At 31.7% G+C, this 22,476-nt stretch overlaps 1 protein-coding gene across 3 annotated transcripts in view; it reads left to right on the top strand.

The window, feature by feature from the left end:
* LOC130448016 (transcription factor SUM-1) overlaps positions 1-22,476 on the top strand; it is a 125,079-nt gene that overhangs the window by 24,144 nt on the left and 78,459 nt on the right. The window lies entirely within an intron of this gene.

Below are 22,476 nucleotides of genomic sequence, written 5' to 3'. Positions count from 1 at the left end.
TTTTTTAATTTAACAAGAAAATATTCTATACAAACAAGGGTCTCTAAAATTCATAGTAATTCATAAAATTGTCTCAAAATAAAAACAAATCAAAACAAGAAAATAAACAAATTAGACATGATAAAGCCTTTTAAACAAAAATAAACATAAATATTTTGAAAAATAAAAATAAATATTCTGTCTATACATATATATCTATATATAACATAAACCGATAAAATTGTAAAATAGAGCAGCCTTATGTCTCAGATAACATTTCTTCGTCTTCAACCATCATTAAATGATACTTCCCTCGTTGGGGATAAACTGCTTCTGGGGTACAGTTCACCCCGTTCAAACCTAAAAAAAATAAAAGATACGGTAGCCAAGTATTTTTCTTCTATTTTAATTGCTAGGAATACAAGTAAACCAAAGAACATTAATGAATATATTGAGCAACATTAATACCAGAATGGAAAGTTACAGAAAAGAATACTTAGCTGTTAATTTTTTAGTTATTTCCAATAAGATATTTCGTCGTCAAGGGCTATGTCCTCTCCCTGACTCTAAAACAAATTCTCATCAATATAAAATTACAACCTGACTGAATGCTGATATATTCTCCATTCAAACCAATTTGAACAAGAAATCATAATTATATTTATGATAATATCACCTATCTGTTCACCGAAATCTTAAAAAAATGTAGCGCGAATTCAGAAATTGATGAAGAATGACATATTGACATTGATAGTAATGACACATTTTTATTACCCTAGCGTCACGATTGGAAGGTGGCAGAACTAAATTTGTTTTGCCGAAATTTACTTACAGTCGACCTTTCTTTTGGTATGTTCTGTGAAAATACTGAAGCGTAAGAAATATCTCGAATGGTTTACCAACTTTCATATTTTAATAGATAGTTCTTTAAATCATTGTTCATTTTAAAATAGTTTATTAAGATTGGAATAAATTGGTTGTAATTAACGAACGCATTGCTTGACGTACAGCACATGCACACCTAGGTGGAGCTAGTGAACTAATTATAAAGAGATATTTGCACTGTTGTCAGATCCATTGTTGTTCTAGAAACATTATGAAATTGGTTATTTCAAATAACTGACTATATTTCTCTATTTTTATACTCAATACAAAAATGTCCATCCATAAACTCTACTTTTGAAATGGAAAATATTAGAGAGATACCATTTTTAAATACATTTAGTAATTTAGAATAGTAATAGATTGGAATTTGTTGTATTTAGGAAAACCACCGCTATGTGAAGGGTTTTCCCACTGGAATTGTTTTCGGCGACAGAAAACATTGTGGAAAAATTTAATAAGAATAGGTAGATCAAGTTAATTCGATTTAGTTTACCTCCAATCTCTAAAGACTTGATTATCGAAATGTCAGACAGTGTAATAGGCTTGTTTCCACTGAGATTAAATCAAATGGCTTTGAGTTTCTAATGATTAACCATGATAATTAATAAATAAAAAAATAACTTTTCTACAAAAATAATAAAAGATTGATAATATTTTTGGAAAAAAAATCGACAAAATGAGGTGTTACGACTTCTAAATTTTACATGGAAGCTAAACCTGGCAACGCTGCGACCACGAATGCCCAGAAGAGAGACAGCAAAAACCCAGGGCATTCAAGATACACACGACAAGAGTTGCAGACGTAAAATTTATAAAAATTTGTTTAATGTATAATAATTCAATGTCAATATATGAGATGCAAGGATAATATAAGTAATTAAAGTTGTGCGTTTACGAAATACAATAGTGTATCATTATTATTATAATAAAAGAAGAAAAGAACAAACACCGACACCTAAACATTTGGTCCTTCGAGCCGCTTGAGACGATATCCAGCTAATTCCGATGATAAACCGACAGACAAAAAAGTGAGTTTTTTCCTTTATTTTGCTTTGAAATCCTTTCAAATGTGGCCTTTGTTTGAAGAGTAAAGTTAATTCAACCTTATATCAATTTAAATTATTTCATATATAGTTAAAATTTTAATTTATATATTATATTGGCGTTGCCTTGAGTTGTTGATTTAATCATAAAAATAAAATAAATTGCTATCGCCATATCATAATATTATTTACAATTGATTTATTCTTATGCACACAATTCATATGTATTTATAATATATTGGTGTAGAATAGAGTAGAGTTATCCACAAAAAAAGGGTCGCTTTCGCCGGTATATTTTGTTTACGATTTTATACCTAACACGAATTATCAGTTTTTTTTGTTAGAATTCTTGGTGTTGTTGTGCGTTCATATTACACTGTTGCCAATAATTTAAATTTCGCACAAAGATTATTATTGCATCATTTTCAAATTAAAATGGCTGAAGATCTATTTAAAACCTTAATTAAAAAACGTGGTGTTCTTAAAGGAAAAGTTTTTTCTGTTTTTAGCAATAAAATTACAAAATTACAGGAAAGTTTTTTGAATGAAGAAAATATTTCGGAACAAACTATTATTGAATTAGAAGATAGAATCGGTCAGATTAGTGATATTAGTAATGAGTTTGATAGTATTCAGAGTCAAATTGAAATGGAAATTTTAGATGATGAATGGAACAATTAGCTCAACGAGAGCAGTTCTTACAAAATTTTTATGATTCATTTGCGTCAGCAAAACATTTATTGAATCAATTAAAACCAGCTAATAATAGTAACAGTGATCATAATTCCGATAAGAATTCGAGTATTTCAAGCAAAAATTGTAATTCTCCTGCAGTAAAATTGCCAGACATAAAATTACCTACATTTAGTGGGTCTTCAAATACCTGGCTTGAGTTTCGAGACACGTTTAACGCATTAATAAACGACAACCCTGATATTGATGATATAAATAAATTTCACTATTTAAGGGCTAGTCTAGAGGGTAGCGCTAGTCAGATCATTCAATCTCTTGAAATTTCTGCAGGAACGTATAAGGTTGCATGGGATTTGTTATGCAAACGATATGATAATAAAAAAGCATTGATATAAATCATTCAGATGCATTGTTTGGTTCAGAAGTCTCATCTTTTAAATTAAGAAATCTCTCAGATACAGTCTCCAAACACTTGAGGGCTCTTAACAGTCTTAAACTTCCCACAGATCAGTGGGATATTCTAATTTTACATTTAATGGCCAAAAGTTTGGACGATGGATCTGTTAGTAAATGGGAGGAATACAAGTCTAAAAAAGATTTGCCTTTTCTTGAGGATATGTATGAATTTTTAAGAAGTAGATCAGACTTGCTAGAGCGATTAGAGTTGAACAAACTTGAACAGGGATCCAAGTCAGGGAAAACCAGGGGCTTACTTTCTGCCGATTCAGGAAATAATTCACATGAAAACAAAACATCTTTTCAAGGTTTCAAGTGTGCCATATGCAGTGGCAATCACAGAGTGTTTATGTGCGACAAATTCAAGGCAATGTCTGTGCTAAATCGCATGGAACAAGCCAAAAGACTAAAGTTATGCTTAAACTGTCTTTGAAGTGGCCACAAAACCAACCAATGCAGATTGTATGCTTCATGTAAAACATGTAAGGGTAAACACAATACTCTTTTACACATAGAAAACAAAAATCAAGCAAATCAAAATATAAATCAAGAAAATGTTTCCCTAACTACAAGTTCGGAACATTTTCAAATTCTGTTATCCACTGTAGTAGTAGATGTTTTAAACAGTTATGGTTCTTACTAAATATTCCAAAGCAAACAATAAATTTCGCTGTTTCTGGTTTGAACAGTGCCGTCTCTAATGTGAAATATAAATGTTGTTTAAAATTTAAATCTCAACATAAAAATTTTATGACGGACTTGTCTTGTTTTATTTTGCCAGAAATAACTGGAAACTTGCCTACATTTTACATTGATAAGCAAAAGCTATTGATACCTAAATATATCAATTTGGCTGATAAAAACTTCCATAAGCCCGGACCAATCGAGATGCTGATAGGTGCTGATATTTTTTGGAATGTTTTATGTCCAAACCAATTGAAGTTAAATACAAATGGTCCTGTTTTACAGGAAACTCAGCTTGGGTGGTTGGTTTCAGGTAAAATACAAGGCTTTCAAATTTCTAATAATATAGTTTGTAATTTGGTTAAAAATGAAGGTGATTTATATATCCAAGACCAGTTATCAAAATTCTTTGAAATAGAAAGTGTTAAAACTGCCAGTCCTTGGTCCAAAGAGGAAATGGACTGTGAAACTCATTTTAAAGACACAACAACAAGAACTCAAGAAGGTCGTTTTGTTGTATCGATTCCATTGAAAGCAAGTCCAAAAATATTAGGTGAATCTTTAGGTCTAGCCAAAAGAAGATTCAAATCGCTTGAGCAAAAATTCTCAAAAGAATACCAATTCTCAAGAATGTACAAGAATTTTATCCTCGAATATGAAAAGCTCAATCATATGCAAAACATAGGAGAGGTATCTGAAGTAAATCATGAGGATGCCTATTATTTACCGCACCATGGAATTCTACGTATGCATAGCGCAACAACGAAATTAAGGACAGTTTTTGACGCCTCGGCGCGATCTACAAGTGGAGTTTCTTTTAATGAACTTCAGCTAAAAGGACCGGTAATTCAAGATGATTTAGTGTCAATATTATTACGCTTTAGACAATATAAATATGTTGTTACCGCGGACATTGAAAAAATGTACCGTCAGGTCTTGGTGTCAAAAGATCAGCATAAAATGCAAAGAATTCTATGGCGAGATAACGAAAATAAAGCACTAAGTGTCTGTGAACTTTCCACGGTAACTTATGGTACTACAAGTGCACCATTTTCAGCTATTAGGTGTTTAGTAGAATTAGGTAAACTTTATGAAAGAGAATTCCCGATTATTTCAAATATTATTCTTCACGACTTCTATGTCGATGACCTTTTGACAGGTTTCGATGACATTCACATTGCAAAAGAAAGTTGTATTAAATTATGTGAAGTTCTTGGATCAGGCTGCTTTCCACTTCGAAAGTGGCGATCAAACTTTCCGGACATAATGCATGATCTAAAAGAAGGTAAACTTGCTGATTCTTCGGAAGGTTTAGTCATTGGCGAAGATGATGTTGCAAAAACCCTAGGTATATCGTGGATGAGTAAAATGGATAAATTAATATTTCATATTGATGTTGAAATGAATGGTGAATGTTTAACAAAAAGAGTTATGCTTTCAGGCATATCCAGAATATTCGATCCACTGGGTCTACTTGGCCCTTGCATTATAATTGCTAAAGTAATGTTGCAACAACTTTGGAAGGAAAATCTATCTTGAGACAGTCCAGTTTCCCATGAATTACAAGTTAAATGGAACAATTTTATACAAGAACTTCCGTCATTAAATTATTTAAAAATTCAGCGATATGTTATTTGTGATAATTCCACACAAATAGAATTACATGCCTTTTCAGACGCTTCTGAGGTAGCATATGGTGCAGCTGTGTATGTCAGATCAAAAAATTGCTATGGTGAAACATTTTGTCATTTGCTTATCTCTAAAGCTAAGGTTGCGCCAATTAAATCACTAACAATCCCTCGGTTAGAATTATCTTCTGGCTAAACTTGTTAATAAGGTTACTACTTCTTTGAGGCTTGATTTCAATTCTGTAACATTATGGTCTGACTCCACAATAGTGTTGGGATGGATTAAAACTCCAGTTCATTTGTTAAAACCATTCGTTCGAATCGAATTGCTAAAATACAGGAGTTAACTGATATCAGTTTATGACGTTATGTTCCAAGTTTAGAAAATCCTGCAGACATTTTATCAAGAGGCTCTTATCCTAGTAGTTTGAATAATTCAAATATATGGTGGCAGGGTCCATATTGGCTCCAAGAGAGCCCTGACCTTTGGCCAAAAGACAACAAGACGTATATTCCCCTTCCAGAAATAAAAACTACTTTGGTAGCGGTGTCTGAATTTAAATTTCCATTCGAAAGGTTTTCTAATTTGAATCGATTGAGGAGGTGCATGGCTTTCATCTTAAGATTTATAAAAAATTGCTCAAGTAATAAAGAAAATCGATCGTTTGGTGTTTTTACAACAACAGAATTAGATAACTCTTTGAAGTTGCTTGTAAAACTATCCCAAATATCTTCGTTCAATAAGGAGTATAATGATTTAAAAGCTGGGAATGAAATTGACAAAATAAAGATAAAAGTTTACTTTTTTTGTCAATTTCATTCCCAGCTTTTAAATCATTATACTCCTTATTGAACGCGTTTATGGACACGAGCGGTATACTTAGAGTTGGAGGTCGTTTGCAGAATTCAAATTTTCATTTCAATAAAAAACATCGCAATGATTTTGTCGTCGAAACACCATTTCACGAAACTTCTTTTTGAACAAGAGCATAAAAACTTATTACATGCAGGACCATTACAATTATTACATAATATACGAGAAACGTATTGGCCAGTTGCCGCTCGCAACCTAGCTAGATCTATTGTTCATAAATGTATACAATGTTATAGATTAAAACCAAAATCAGTCCAACCTAGTATGGGAAATTTACCAAGTGATAGATTTTTATCTGGTTTCCCCTTTCAAATCACAGGTACAGATTATGCCGGACCTTTTCATGTACTTAATAAAAGGATCAAAAATCATGAAAGGTTATGTTTGTCTGTTCATATGCTTGGCTACAAAATCCATTCATCTTGAGTTTGTAAGTAGTCTTTCAACTGAAGATTTCCTTTTGGCTCTGAAACGCTTTATCAGTCGACGTGGAAAACCATCACAAATTTATTCAGACCACGGTACAAATTTTATTGGTGCAAATAGAAACTTGAAAGCACTCTATGATTTTCTCACTCAAAATGAATGTTTAATTAGTGATTCTATGAACAATCAAGGCATACGCTGGAACTTTAATCCAGTCCAAGCTCCACATTTTGGTGGATTATGGGAGGCTGGGGTTAAGGCAATGAAATATCACTTGAAACGTGTTTCTGGTAAATCTAACTTTACTGTTGAAGAGTTCACGACTTTGCTCTGTCAGGTAGAGGCCATATTAAACTCCCGTCCTCTTTGTCCGCTATCTACTAACCCTTTAGATCCTTCTCCTTTAACACCAGCTCACTTCATCATTGGTCGTCCACTAACTTCAATTCTAGAGCCAGTTATGATCTTAGAAAAGGAAAGCAGGTTATCCAGATACCAAAAAATCGAAAATGCTCGGCAACACTTCTGGACGAGATGCAACGATCTAAATGGAAGACGAACCATGGAGAGTTGGCAGAAGGTATATTGGTACTTATAAAGGATGACAAACTTCCACCTCTTAACTGGAAATTGGGGCGCAGTGTTAAAACTTATATGTAAGTAATATGTGAAGAACAAACAAAGTGGAGTTAGTTGATAAAGTAAGAGCATATCGCTTCCTTGCCACTTTTATCCACTTTCTTCGTATTTCTTTATTGTTTGGAACTTGTATGAATAATTTGTCTGGCGTTTTTATAGTTGTACTTTCACATTGGGGCACTATACAGTATTTACAATACGACGAATTCATTATTTATTAAAAAATACAATTGTCTGTCACAAACAATCACAGCTGTTTCGCGAGGTGTGACGTCATTCAAGAGACCATGACAGTCTTCGCCTTTTTCGTGGCCAATTTCAGGTTTATTTCTAAAAACTCAAAATACTAACGTAAAAAACCTATTTTTCTTAAAATAATATATTTTTGGGGTGAAATATATGTTAAGCTATAGTTTTAAACTAATTTCCAAATTTTGTCAACTAGCCTATTGTATGTGGAAGTGTAGTGGTAGTGTAAACGTGTTCAGTGCGACTACTCAATCTTCGTTCGTGCCGTGCCGTACAGTAGCGGTAAGGACGAAAGGGAACATTATCATTGATTTATATTACTGATGGTTTTATTTCAAGTTGAGACCTAATTAAAAAAACGAGCATGCTTAATCGTATCCGTGGAAGATTATATAATACATTAAGGATGTCAAGACAATAGTGAAATCGAAATGATTCACAACCTTATTAATGGTATACAGCGTCTGTCCACATGTTGACTCCATATGGTGACATTGTATTAATAAATCTTTCTGTATCAACTAAAAATTTTTATAATATATACCGTATATATACAGTATTTACTTACACTTTTTTATTTTTCCATTTATTTTCGGACAAATTTATATATTCGTGGAGATGAAATATTTGAAGTAATTTAGTGAAGTTACTTCAAAGCGCGGCTATTAATTCTGTGTCAATTTTGAAAAATTTATGATCCTGCTAGAAACACGTAAATTGGAAATTTGTAAAATCAGGAAGAACTTGACAAAATGTCTGCATTAATAGAATATTAACTTGAAAATATCAATGTGATAGTTGAGAAATATAAATTTATCTTGTTTAATTATTTAGTTTTCACAGTCGTGGTGCGATGTTTACATATTTCATTCATTTAGATTTGAAAAAAAAAATATTTTAATGGAGTTAATTGGGAAATATAATATTTTTTCTTTAAATATAATATTATGAAAATCCAGAATCCACCCAAAAGAGATGTTAACAGAAATGAAGTATCTCAAACTACGAGGGCTAATTTTATTATTCAAATAGTCTCTATTGAAATAGATATATTTTTCACATCGATGTTGTAGCATTTCTATGTGTCTAAAAAATAGTATTGTTCAACATTTAGTTAATCGCTTGAGGCCGCAACTCGTCTTTACAGCACGATAACGCGCGTACGTAACGCGCTTATTTAATTTTCAATTTCTTACATATCTTAAATGAATGTATATTTGTATAAAATCAAATTTTGAACTGCGTATGTATATTGAAAATAAAATAAAGATTATATATTAAACACTCAGCATGGAAAGAAAAGATTTATGAATTTTCTTGATTGATAATAAATTATAACTATAGATACAGGAGAATCATAAATCAAATAAATAATGCTTTCCAATACCAAAAATATATACTTAATTATAAAAATCCTAAAAATACAACTATAGTACAGAATGAATATTCTGGCGGCGCGGTACGCCAGAAATTGGGAAAGCGGCTTGAAATCGGACGCGCTACGAAAAATGAATTAACTCGGCCAATTTGCAGCGTATCGCGATGATTTTTTTCTTTGATTTGGGGTATACGATATTTCTAGTGGTGTATATATATATGTATATATATATATATATATATATACCAAAAGAAGTTCTGAAAAAATCAAGAAACGATACACATGAATAGATAGAAAATACTAGGAATTATTCAAAAGAAACAATGCAAATAAACCGCCTTTTATAATAGAAAGTTATATAAAAACAAACATTTGAGGCAGCGCATGTGTCGAATTTTAGAATTCCACTAAATCCAGGCGGGGCCAGCTCCAGAGTGCAGACGTCTTCGTAACAATAATTTAGAACGTAATCATTAATTAAAAGCTTATCGATTGCAATATCAAATGGATCATTGTCAGTAATATATCCGTTAATTATCCATTGGTTTCAATTTAGTAGCCAAATGTTTTAAGCGCCAAGTATTTCCATGATACTCCAATTATGGCTGAAAATGAATCTTCAAAGGGGGTGCTTCGAAATGAACTAACGTTTTAAGGGCCATCGTTTATGGGAATGACAAATAATTAGAGCAAAATCAAAGTTTTTTCAGTTGTTTTTTCAAATATCTTGTTAACAGGGCAAAATATAGATAATTTCCATTAATAGAGATAGCAAAATAGAAAATTTTACAAAAAAAATGTTATTACCCATTTTTTCGTAGAGGTCTTATTTTTCACACCGAAAAAATTATTTATTTTTACTTCTTAACTTTCCGAAAAAAACGATATATTAACCTAAAGCTGAAAAATTAATAATTAAGAAAAACATTAATGGACAGACGCGAAAAACGCGATTTTATTTCTTTTCTGTTGAAAGTTAAGGTTTTAGACTAAAAATTTTGAAAAAATATTGTTAAATCATTATTGGCATTAGTTGGGTGCCTTATTTAAGAAAAAAATTGGATTTACCAATATTAGCCAAATTGTCAATAACTCCCGGAAAATGTATAAAAACACTTTTTCAAATAAAATTCATGATAAACTTACCCAAATTAAACGAACGAAAATGTTGTTTTTGCCCAAATTATTTAGCTTTTCCATAAATGATGACCATGAAAACATTTGCTCATCTATAAGTTCCCCATTTTCAAGTTTAATTCTCAACTATAATTGGTATATTAAGGAAATACTTGTCTCTTATTTTATACTCCCATGTTTTCCCTTGCCAGGTTAAGTTGATATTGTCATAGGCGTCGATCATTTTTGCTATTTTCTATGTATTGAACAAGTGGAATAAACAACATAATGCAATCATGCAGAGGAGATGATTTAGATCTATCATTTATAGCTCCCTTTCATTGGATATATCTCATTGAGGAAGTTTCTACTCCAAAGCCCCATTCGAACTAAGAAACAATTTGTGGAACACATTTTATAGAAACATGAGAAGAACGAACTATTTGTAGTAACAATTCCTCTAAATGAAAGTCACAAGGTTGTGGGTGACTCACCTGAGAATATACAAAAACGATTTTTATTCTTACAGCTAAAATTTGAATGCCAGCCCACCTTTAAAGGTGAATTGTCAATTTTTAGTATATAGCTTTAGGATACAGGTAAAAGGTCAAAGTAGGTTTAGTACAACTAAATTACGAGTTGTTTCGACACTTCTTGAGTAACCACATCAGTTTATTTCTCAAATGGCATACAAATAGTGAGTGCAATCATACAACCCGATTTGTTATCTGCCCTCAATCGATTCAGAAAATAAAATTACGTTATCGCTGGAGATGTGCAGAACAACGACCTCATCAGTGTATTTTATGGAGTGAAAACCGTGATGCTTCGATAGAAACTTACAAATTAACCACCATCTTATATGGCAGTTCATCAGCAGTATTTTTAGCCATAATATGCCTCTATCACTAATTAGTTTTCGAAATCATTCAAAATCATTTCTATGTCGACGATTTTCGAAGTGAATCCCATTCAATAATTGAGGCAATTTGTTTAGCCAATAAGATACTCGTATTTGAAAAAGAGTAGCTTCATATTACGAAAATGGATTTCCAATTCATAAGAAGTTTTGGCAAAAACTGGGCACGCGCGAAATGCAAAAACGTTCAATTTGGAGTGCTCAAACTGATAGTTTGACTTATAATACAGAGGCAACGCTCTCGAGAAATCGACAGGTATCCATGCGGGAGGTCTCGTGGATCCGTACTTTTTTGATGGTCACGTGACTGGTCAAGTTATCTGGAAAAGCGCGTTATGTGTGCGGGAGTACCTTAATGTTCATTTTTGAGAATGGATAGGCAGACAAGGATCCGTTGAGTAGCCCGTCATGAGACCTGACACCCTGTGTTTCTTCCCCCCAGGACCGCGTTTTAACAAGAGGACCATCCACCAATTAAACTGTTTAAATGAGTTCAAGGTACATCATCAAGTCATGAGCTTTGATCCCAATGACGTAGAATTTTATGGTTTCGCGAAAGCAAAACCATCAATACATACTGAGATGTAGAGGCGTAGATGGAAATATTATGTCAAATCAAGGTTTGCTCCACTAAAGGCACAAACAGTACCCTGTCTGCGTTTTATGATTATTTTGTAAATTTGTAAATTTTGTAACAAACTTTAATGAAAACGTTCTACTACCGAATTTACTATTTTTGGATGTACTGAAATGAAACTCTATTTGGTGCAATTTACAGAAATCTCTGAGATCTTTATATCTTAATTCTCTTCCACAATCTGATGTAATTCCGTATCAAATTTTCTAAAGCGTCAATAATATTAGTAATTACATAAAATAACTTTAGACGAACAACCTATCATAAATATTAACAAAGCCGGATTGTTTTTAATCGCTTTGAGTTTTGATAACGGTATGAAATTGACAAAATGGGATTCGTTAAAAGGTGCACCCGTACAATGTTTCTTGACAAATGAAATTTAGATTGTTTGACTCAAGAATTGAGTAGAACGAGGCCAAACAGTACCAAAAGCTTATTAGAATTCGGAGGTAGATTGCAATATCTTAGAATTAGTATTGTTCAAATACGCAATCTTGTGACAAAACTGCCTTAAATACTTTTATAGCTGATTGTACCGGTACATAGAGAAATAATATACTTATAAAACAATCTGCTTCTTCAGAGAACGCTAGAGAATACGCAAGTGATTTGGAAAATTCTAGAGAAAAATAATAATGTAGCTACAAACAATAATTTTAAGTCACAAAATATATTTCATTAATTTCACAAATGACTACCCCAAATCGGCAATATTTTCAAAACACAAACGTGACCTCAAATTCAATAAAATCAACGAAATTTCCAAAATCCATGTTGATCAACTTGTGAATGTTCAACCACGAATTATTTGAACTTCCTAGAAACATATTTAAACCTAACGAAGTTCTTCAGAATCTAAACCGGAACCTAATGTTATAGCAGAACTTCTCATGAACGATTTTGATCCGAATGAAATATAATCACAAGAGTAAGAACAAACTATTGATAGGTATGATAGTGATTACGAATGTTCCAATTGAAATTTTCATATAAGTGCCACACCACGTCAACAAAATTAGCGAAAATAAACTTAAATCTAACAACTCCTTGCTGTATATAGTGATTGAAAATCCCGTGTTAGAGCTTTTAGCGGATACCGAAAGCACGAATTTAATATTAAACCCTATAATAGCTGAGAAATTTTATTCAAGAATGTCTCTTGAAACTAAGAGTTTACAGTTTCAAGCAGAGATACCAGCGTTAAATTAATACAGACAAGATCGCATGTTGCAATATATTCTTTACGATTTTCATTATTTCTTAGATTTTCTAATGTATTGTATTCAAGGTTTTATGGGGTAACTATACTGAAATCTAGTGAAAATTCGGATAAACAGGTGTCAATGTTTCCTTTTTTCTGCTTCACAATTCTGTTTATACCCCTTTGCTTTGAAATTATGATGTTATTCATTTTCAAATAGAGTCTATAGAATGTGTCTCGAGCATTCGAGATATGTATCTACCATGGATTCACGGTATATAATTTTAAAGAATTTTTGAATATTTGTGGAGAATCCGTACCGTTTTCAAAGCGAAAAGCGATTAAAAACAAGCCCGTTTTGTTAATATTTCTGATAGGTTGTTCGTCTGTATTTTCTTTATATAATTATTAAGATTATTGACGCTTTAGAATACTTGTTAAGGAATTTAAAAAAAATTACCAGATTGCAGGAAGGGAATTAAGATAAATATCTCAGATTGCACCAAATAGAGTCATTTCAGTACATCCAAAAATAGTAACTTAAATTCGGTAATATAAAAAAAAAATAAAGTAATGAATTAACTCTATTTGGAAAGAGTAGTAAATGCTCATCATAAATGAAAAACCCTGAAATTTTACGTCCAAAATTTGGAATATTTAAATATGCAAATGATAAATAAGTAACTGGACAGAGATATATTTTCCCCATAATTGACCGTACTAAGATGTAAGCGGTTACCTAGATAATCCGAATGAAGGATATCTTTATTTCTCTTTCTATTTTAATACTTTCACACCAACCTCTGAATCTCCTCAAAAGTAAGAAGACCCTTACCATCATAGCCGTTGCAACAGTTTTTTCGTAATTAATAAAATATTATTATTGCTTTTTAATATATACAAATATTTTTATTTAATGATTTACAAATACGAGTATATACATGTAAGTATGAAAAATAAAAATACAAAATATGCTAAACTACACATTACTATAATATATTCACTATATACATACTTATATACTACACATTACTATATTATATACAATAGTCTACAAATATTTCCTGTTACATATTTAAAGTATGTACATATGTGCAATATATATATTTTATTCCGAAGAACTAGTGGATGAATTGTTTAAATTAATCATGAGGGGATCTACAGTTTGATCAATAATGTTTAATTCCCACATTTTTTCTTCCTCTTTTATAACATGCTGAATGCATTTTTACCAGTTTTCAGCAGTAACGTTTTTTAAGTTTCGTTTAGTAATATTCTAACGTCCTTTAATTTAAATGTTGTGTTTTTCCGAGCTACTGCGCCTTTAACTTGGGTCTATATCAATTCGACCGGATTGAGTTCACAGTGATAGGGAAGAAGACGAATAATAGTAATTTTTGACAATTGACAAAAATCGTTTCTCACCAAGTTATTGTTAAATGTAATATTTTTTTGTATTAACCAGTTAATAATGTCTTGTTTTCTCCATAACGTCTTAGGTAGACTTTCAATTTGTCTCGAGAGGTAACTGGCGTTGTCAAGAACAATTACAGATCCGGCTGAAATAAGATCTAGCATTTGTATAATGTATTCCTCGAACACATCTGCATTCATATCCTCGTGATAGTCACCGGTTTTTTTATTTAAATAACAGTCGGCCACCATCAACAAAACCACTCGCATATGTGTTACTATTAATCGTATGCCTTTTCCTGATGGAGCTCTCAATCCTGTTGATAGTCTCTCGTTAACCCAAGTCTCGATCAAATAAAAAATAGTTTTTCTTTCCTCCCGGAGTTTCTTATTAGTCCGTAAATAAGACCTTCTTCAACACACGATTTCTTCGGAATCTTTTAAATATGAATTTTTATGTTGTTTTTCCTAACAAAAATTTAGTTCATATAGAACCTGCCAAAGCTTATTTCTGCTGATTGGTGGCCATCCGTGTTCCAAAAAGGATGCCAAAATTTTATCAATGGTAGGAATTTTCTTTTTAAAGTAAAATGAGTGGACTTTCCTGCGGAATGTATATTTGTAATCTTCATCAATGTAAACCTTTGGCCTTCCTGATCGAGATTTTGGACCAATTAAACATCCACTTGTTTTCCTTTCCTTAAGAAGTTAGTAGACCGTTGATTTTACTAGACATCTTCGAACACATATTTGTTAGATCATCCACACTCACTGAAGGGTACTGATATTGTAATGCATCATATACATTTAAAGCCATGGCTTTCTCGTTAACAGAAAGTGCATACGTCTTCACTTTATGTATTAGAGTATAGTTTTCAAAGATCGACATATTGAATATTCTCTAAAGTTTTGTAAACGTTTCTGTGACAAACACTGCGCTAGAAATACAAATGTGTATTAGAAATTTTCTTTTAGAGGACTTTTTCTTAAACTGAAACTTGTCAATAACCATTTAAGTATACCTCATATTTTAACATCTCATTACCCTCTTGCAAAATGTACCTAATTATCATTTTTCCCAGAAAACAATTTACAAATCGTTTTCAAATTAACCTCTGGTATTCGTATATACTATAAAGGGCGTGAAATATTTACCTGTCAACATCATTCCTTTCTTAAAATGTCCCGAAGGAATTGTTTTGGCTGATAAGTAAACTTAGTTGGAAATTTGAACTTGATGCAATGAATTTCTTAGAAAATAAATGTTGGATTCATTTGCTAAGGTTTAATAAAATAAAATAATAAATTGTTCTTAAATGTTACTACGGCTAAGGTGGCCAGGAGAGGGATTGATTTATTACTCTACGCTCTTTCCGAATGGAGTATAACTAATTACTATATTTAGGCTTACAATAACTCTATACACTCAGTTACAAACTTTCCCCTTTTAGACTAATTAAAGGCTACATTGAGAGCGTTAACTTCTTCAATCTTGACGTTCACATGCTTTTATCGTATTATGTTAACAATTTTAAAGAAACTAGCGAAAATAATCATAAAACAGTCAAAGAAAATAATGAAAGCGTAAACGAAAAAATAATTAAAAAATTTAACGAGAAGCCACTTAGTTACAAAATTTACCCCTTTTAAACTAATTAAGGCTACATTGAGAACGTTAACCTCTTTAATCTTGACGATCACATGTTTTTATCGTTTTATGTATTATTTATTTATGTAATTATTAGTATTATTGACGCTTTAGAAAACTCAATAAAAAATTTTAAAATTCCAACATATTTCTATACACGTCTAAAAATTTAAAAGGTGTACTAATTGAAACGGGAAGGGGCGAATAAAAATTATCAAACATTTATGCTTGTATGATGTTAACATGTTTCAGTTTATATTATAAACAATATTGAACAATATGAAAATTATCTTTCTTTCACACAGTCAATGTGAAAATTTTTTCTCTCGATAATAATAAATATTTTCATCGTCCAGAGCATTTGAATAATTGTTCCATATCAAGTAATCGATTCAATCAACTACTATTATTCATAAAATAAATTTTCATTTCATACTAATTTTAACAGAAAACCGTTTATTTTATCTCTATCATGCGCTTAATATTAATTAAACTGGAATTTTTTGCCTCTATTCCTGATATGTATCTGGAAACAATCTATTGGGCAACCTCGCTATCTCATCAAAACATACATCAACACACGTGCGCACTAAGCCAAGTAAATCGAATAAATATCATTATAAAACCAGCTTATTTACAGATTATTCTAATAAATATAGATACTAAATCACAGATTAATTTCGAGAAAATCTACAAATAATACTTGAGACACCACGTACAAAGTAGAGAAATATTTGTTATTTGGACATCATCCAAATCTTAACGAAATCTAGACAGCGTTGGATTAATCGACCCGAGACTAGCGAAAAGATTCAAAATTAAATTCCGCAATCTATACAGAAGTCCAAAGAGTATGACGACGAAACACTTCTATTCAAATCAGGAACGGACTTTCTTTGAATCACTGAGCGACAACATCTGTAGGAAAAAAAAAGTTTATTTATGTACCTACAAACTAAAACTGAGAGTTGTTTCGTACATCAGCAGTAAAACATATAAGGTGGAAAGAGGAAGTGTACATACTAGCCAAGAATATTTTAAAGAAAAATGGAAGCACTTTCGAAAAACAAGAAGATAGAAAAAATTATATACGCAGCAGTTTTATTTTTAAAATAACCAGGTTCCAAATAGAAAAACTTTCAAATAAAATAAACTTTGATTACAATTGAAAAAATAGTTCTTTCAATATCAATTGCAGATTATAAAAACTTATATAAAAACCCTTTCCGACAATTTTGTTTGATCTTCTGTAGGCGTAGATACCTGATTTTATAAATTTATATATTTAAAAATATGTATATCTTATGCAAGAAAGTAGTCGTTAAAAGGCAATCGAATCATTATACATTGGATGGCATTATACGCCATTATTTGGACAGATGACTTAAATGTAGTACAACTTTTGACAAATACTACTAATTATAATATGTATATCAGAAAATTCATATCCAATATGTTCAGCTACTCTGTTGCATCCATGAGCTAAATAAGTCACATGAACTAAATTTGGATAAATTATTTTAAACTATGTAAGAGACGCCATCTGATACAATAAGTAATTTTTTTCTAGTTGTAACTAAATTGGGTGCACAAAATCTATACAATATTCCTCAACAATTTTTTCGGCATTTTTATAATATGACGCCCACAATAATCGATGGTTTCTTCCATAATCAAATTAACAGCTCTTCCTTAATTTATATTCATATTTTTCCAAAAAAACTTTTGAAAATAAAATTTTATCGTTTTTTCAGAGGTCTATTTGTACAAATCATTGGGCCACTATTAAATTCTTGTTGTTCATCATATTAAATCCTGATCGACGGTCTATCGTCTAAGGGTAATTGAATTTTTCTCGAATCATTCATACTCAGTACATTTTTAACAAAAAAAAATGGAAGGCATGTAGCGAGTTTGTGTTTTTTGCATTTAATTCCTGTATAGCTGTAGATGTGCCGAAACGAAAGAAAAATTGGGCATCTTTGTTCTGCCATATAAATATTTTTCTAGTTCAAACAAATAATGAAAATATGCTTTATTTGGGATGATAAATTAATTGTTATTAAAGTAACAAATTTATCTTCAATTACTATACTCGATCGCTATCTAAACATCAAAAATAATTACTTATATTTTTACTATTAATTATGTCAGTTAAAAAAAATAAAGATTAATCTCTCAGTGAAATAGAATGTACAAAATTCTTGGTTAGTCCGTCTTTAGCCAACATAAACAAACTAGATGGTTTTCCCACGCGAGAGCATGCTACATATAGTTGTCCGTGGGAAAAGCATGGTGTTTCCATATCTTATCCACATACAGACAATGTCTGGCCTCGTCCCTTTTTGATTGTCATACGGAATGCCAATGTAATTAGAAATTGAGTGCGTTTGAATTCAATTGACACATCTATAGGAATCATAGGAATACGTGGCAGCAACACCTTGAAACTTTCCATTCAAAATGTTGGCTTGAATAACGTTTTTCATTATTTCTTTAATGACTAATCGTGTGCCATTACACAGCCGTGGTGGGTTCAAGTTACGAAGCAGAATGATCGAAGATCCAACCTTTAATTGTAAATGGTGTGGTAGCATGCCTGGCAAATCCAATGAATTTAAAAACTCAATTGGATAATCCACACTTTCGTTGGTATTGCAAACTGCATCGATAGATTTGTATGACACCCAGACAACAACTGTTTTAATCTTTAAATTTAACCCATTGACCAACCCATTAACCCAAAATGATTTTGAAAAAATAAATTCTATAAAAATTCAACGCCATTAACAACCAACTAACCTCACCTAATGTATAAAGTTCAATTCCACTTATAACGACCTAACCTATAAAATTTATTGTTATTTATATTCGAACCAATAAATATTCAGAGAAATTTATGATGAGAGTAAAAATAAACCAAAAAAAAAAAATGACCGAAAACTCTTTAGTGAGTAAGTCAGCTTCATTCTCATCCCTACTCCGCGATGTTTTCTGGATAAGAAGTGACAATGGTAGACTTCTGGTGGGGATAACTGATCGAGTGATAGGCTAAGGCTTAGGATCAAATTGAATTGAGAAAAAATTCATAATTAAAAATAAAATAATCGCGATGAAAAAATAGGGGTTGATCGCAGAGGGGTGAAAAATTCAGAGTAACATAATATTTTTATTCTAAGTCTGACAAAAAAATTAAAATCTTGCCAAAAAAATTAAAGTATATAATTAACAAATGGGTTGATCAGTTGATCGTAGAGAGTTGAAAATTGAAGGTTTCATACGTGCGTTCAAAAACATTGATTAACCTGTACACTATTATGGAGAAAAAAATGCGTGGATGACAAAAGATCTTTTTCAAAAAGCGTTTGATGAATGCTTCGTACCAGAAATTAGAAAACGGTTGAAAGATCATAATTTTCCTCAAAAAGCGTTATTGCTTCTTGATAACGCTCCTGGTCATCCGTCTGAAGAAGAACTGACAACTGTGGATAAATGCATCACTAAGATGTTTCTTCCGCTAAATTGCCCTGCACTGATTGAACCCATGGATCAGCATATCATTCAGTTTGTAAAGCAAGATTATAAGAAAAACCTACTTCTGAAAGCCGTATCAAATGAAAGTCTTGGTTTTTGCTCTCTGTCAATCGTGGAATGCATTACCGTTATCAACTATTATATCGTCTTGGAAAAAGTTATGGCCAGATATAGTCGCCACTCTTACCAACGATACACAAATTAGTGTATCTTCAGAAGTACTACTAGAGCAAATTGCTGCTGAAACACATATAAGTCCGGAAGATTTGGAAACCTGGTGCCGTGAAATAGATAAAGAGTAAAATATTTTTTATGAAATGTCTAACGAAGAGTTTATAAAACAGATTTCTAGTTATACAACAATAAATCAGGAAGATGACGACGAAGTAAAGAATACTTTCAAAAAAACTGAGGGACAAAGCGTCCATCTCGCGTTTCAACAATGTTAAACAAAAAAAAATTGATGAATATTTTCATGCTTCATGAATTGATTGATTCATAATTTTTGATTATCTTAGTACAAATGTACATTTGTTTGTACACAATTACATAATCCTCAATGTAAAGTTATTACATATTTTTTGTAAGTTGATAGCATTAATGACGTTAATTTTATAATAAAACGCAAGCTCTCTATTGTGTTTAATTTACTAAATTTGACATACATAATGAAGGATGATTTTTACTTCAGAGTACATATACATATATGAATCTTATCATTGGATTTGTAATTTGTCTAATTATAAGGTACACTTTTGTAAAAAATTATATATATATATATATATATATATATATATATATATATATATATATATATATAACTATAGGGGTCCTCAACAGTACACTATAATTTGACAAATTCGATAATCCCACACTGCCCTGCAAAATGTTTGTCGGATAACCTGGGGTCCACTGTATTAGACTAAATTATATTGCGACCATAATCTGATCAACGATAAATAGTTATTCGAAAGCTTGAAAGCTTCGAATATATATCAAAAAGAAAACACTATGGTATTTAATTGCCATAATTCCACAACGATCACGTTTAAAGTTGGCAACTAGTTCACTAGTTTTGGACATTTTTATGTTTTTGTAAATATATAGTCTTGTTCTTTAGTTCAAGAAAAGAAGTATAAAATTACTTTGTAGTGCGAAGTATTTCCATGATATTCCAATTATGGTTAAAAAGGAAACTTTAAAAAGGGCACTTGAAGAAGAACCAATGTTTTCATCGCCATCGTTTACGGAAAAGCCAAATAATTAGTGCAAAAACAATGCTTTTTCAGTTTTCAAAATATCTTGATAGCGGTTCAAAATATAAAAAATTACCTCAATAAAAAAAAATTTTGTGAGAATAGTACATTACAGGCCTACTTTTCTCCCGAGGTGCGTATACTATTTTTTTCCTCCCCAGACGAAAAGTTTGTCCTTGACGTATTCTAATGAACGTGGTGCAGGGGCGGCACTATTACTAGAATTGTCCCAATTCACTTTTTTAATTTCAATTCTGTATTTTCACGCAATAATAAATATTAAATGTCGTGTAAAGCAAACTGTCATCAAAAATAAACATTTCGATAAACAAATCGCTACGATACCGGGAGTGAAAGAAAGCTCTTTCCGGAAGAGACTAGGCCACTTTTCTCCTTCACACCAGGGACGAAAAGCGAACTTTTCATCCCAGCGAGTGAAAAAATAGTTTCTACGGTAAATGGAAACGAATTTAGTGCTAAATAACTGCGTTCAGTATAACATTAATTTCTTGACTTAAAACTTCAAAACTTCCCTTCTTATTTTGTTAATTAGTAGAATCTTAGCTTTTCCGGTACCATTTTTTCGGTATTATCAGAACATTTGTCATATGGTGCATAAGCCTTACAATTGAGAGATAGATAAGTCCCCAATAGTATTATGCAAAACACAAGCTGCCTTTGTTCATCTTCCTGATCAGCCAATGGTTTTCTCATTTGTACGTAATCCGTATCAAAAAAAGTTACAACACTATTTTCACTTTTTTTTTTTTCAAAAAATATTACAAAATCCTTTTCATAATGTTTTATTATTTTAGATCGAAGAATGTCATAACTAATAATAGCTACTTACCTGTGTGATCAATGAGTTCTTGAAAGATAAAACATCTGTTAGGACTATCTTTAATATGCTTAAAAATTTTATTCGTTTCTACAGGATGTTTCTATATTCGACCGACAACGCTCTACCACAGAGAATAAATTTGAATGGGATTGAATGATTTCTGCCGCAGCTTCAATTCTAGCTATTAGATCTTAGTCTAGATTCGATTATTGTTTCGTACACTAATGACTTCATACAGCTCCATATAAAACAACCGATAGAATTTAAGTCAAGTGACCTTGAAGGCCAGCACTTGGTCCACCCTGACTAATCCATTTTTCTCTAAAACGCCGTTTTAAGTAATTTCTTGCAGCTGCAGCAAAATTAACAGATTAACAGATCGTGTTGAAACCACATGTGTTGTCTAATATTTAACGGTACATTCTTCAACAATTCATCCAACATTTCTTCCAGAAAGAGTGTATAAATTGCTCCATTTAATTTAAGTGGTAAAATGTAAGGCTCGATTAAGCAATATCCAACCATACCCATCCACACATTAACCGTTATCCTGCAATCCCAAACAAAGTGCGGATTTTCTTCATCCCAAACGCGACTATTTCTAAAGTTTGAAATTATGGGGCATCTGTTCATTTTGCTACAGACGTTTCAGAGAAAAATGGATTGATTTGGGTGGACCCAATTGTTGGCCTTCAAGATCACGTGACTTAAATCCTATCGATTTTTTTATGGAGCTAAAGGAAGTCCTTAGTGTACGAAACAATCATCGAATCTGAACAAGATGTAATAGCTACAACTCAAGCTGCGGCAGAAATCATTCAATCCCATCCAGATTCATTCTAAAAAGACACGTTTTTCAATGACAAAACGGTGTAATAAGTGTATTGAAGTAAGCGGCCAACAGTTTGAATAACTACTGTAATTTTATCAATTTTGTTATTGTTGTAGTACAATATTATTTGGTCAATTTTTTC

Source organism: Diorhabda sublineata, chromosome 8 (assembly GCF_026230105.1).
Source record: "Diorhabda sublineata isolate icDioSubl1.1 chromosome 8, icDioSubl1.1, whole genome shotgun sequence".
Taxonomy (NCBI): Eukaryota; Metazoa; Arthropoda; class Insecta; order Coleoptera; family Chrysomelidae; genus Diorhabda; species Diorhabda sublineata.
Note: the sequence above shows the minus strand (reverse complement) of the source record. Positions and strands in the feature narration are given on the sequence as shown.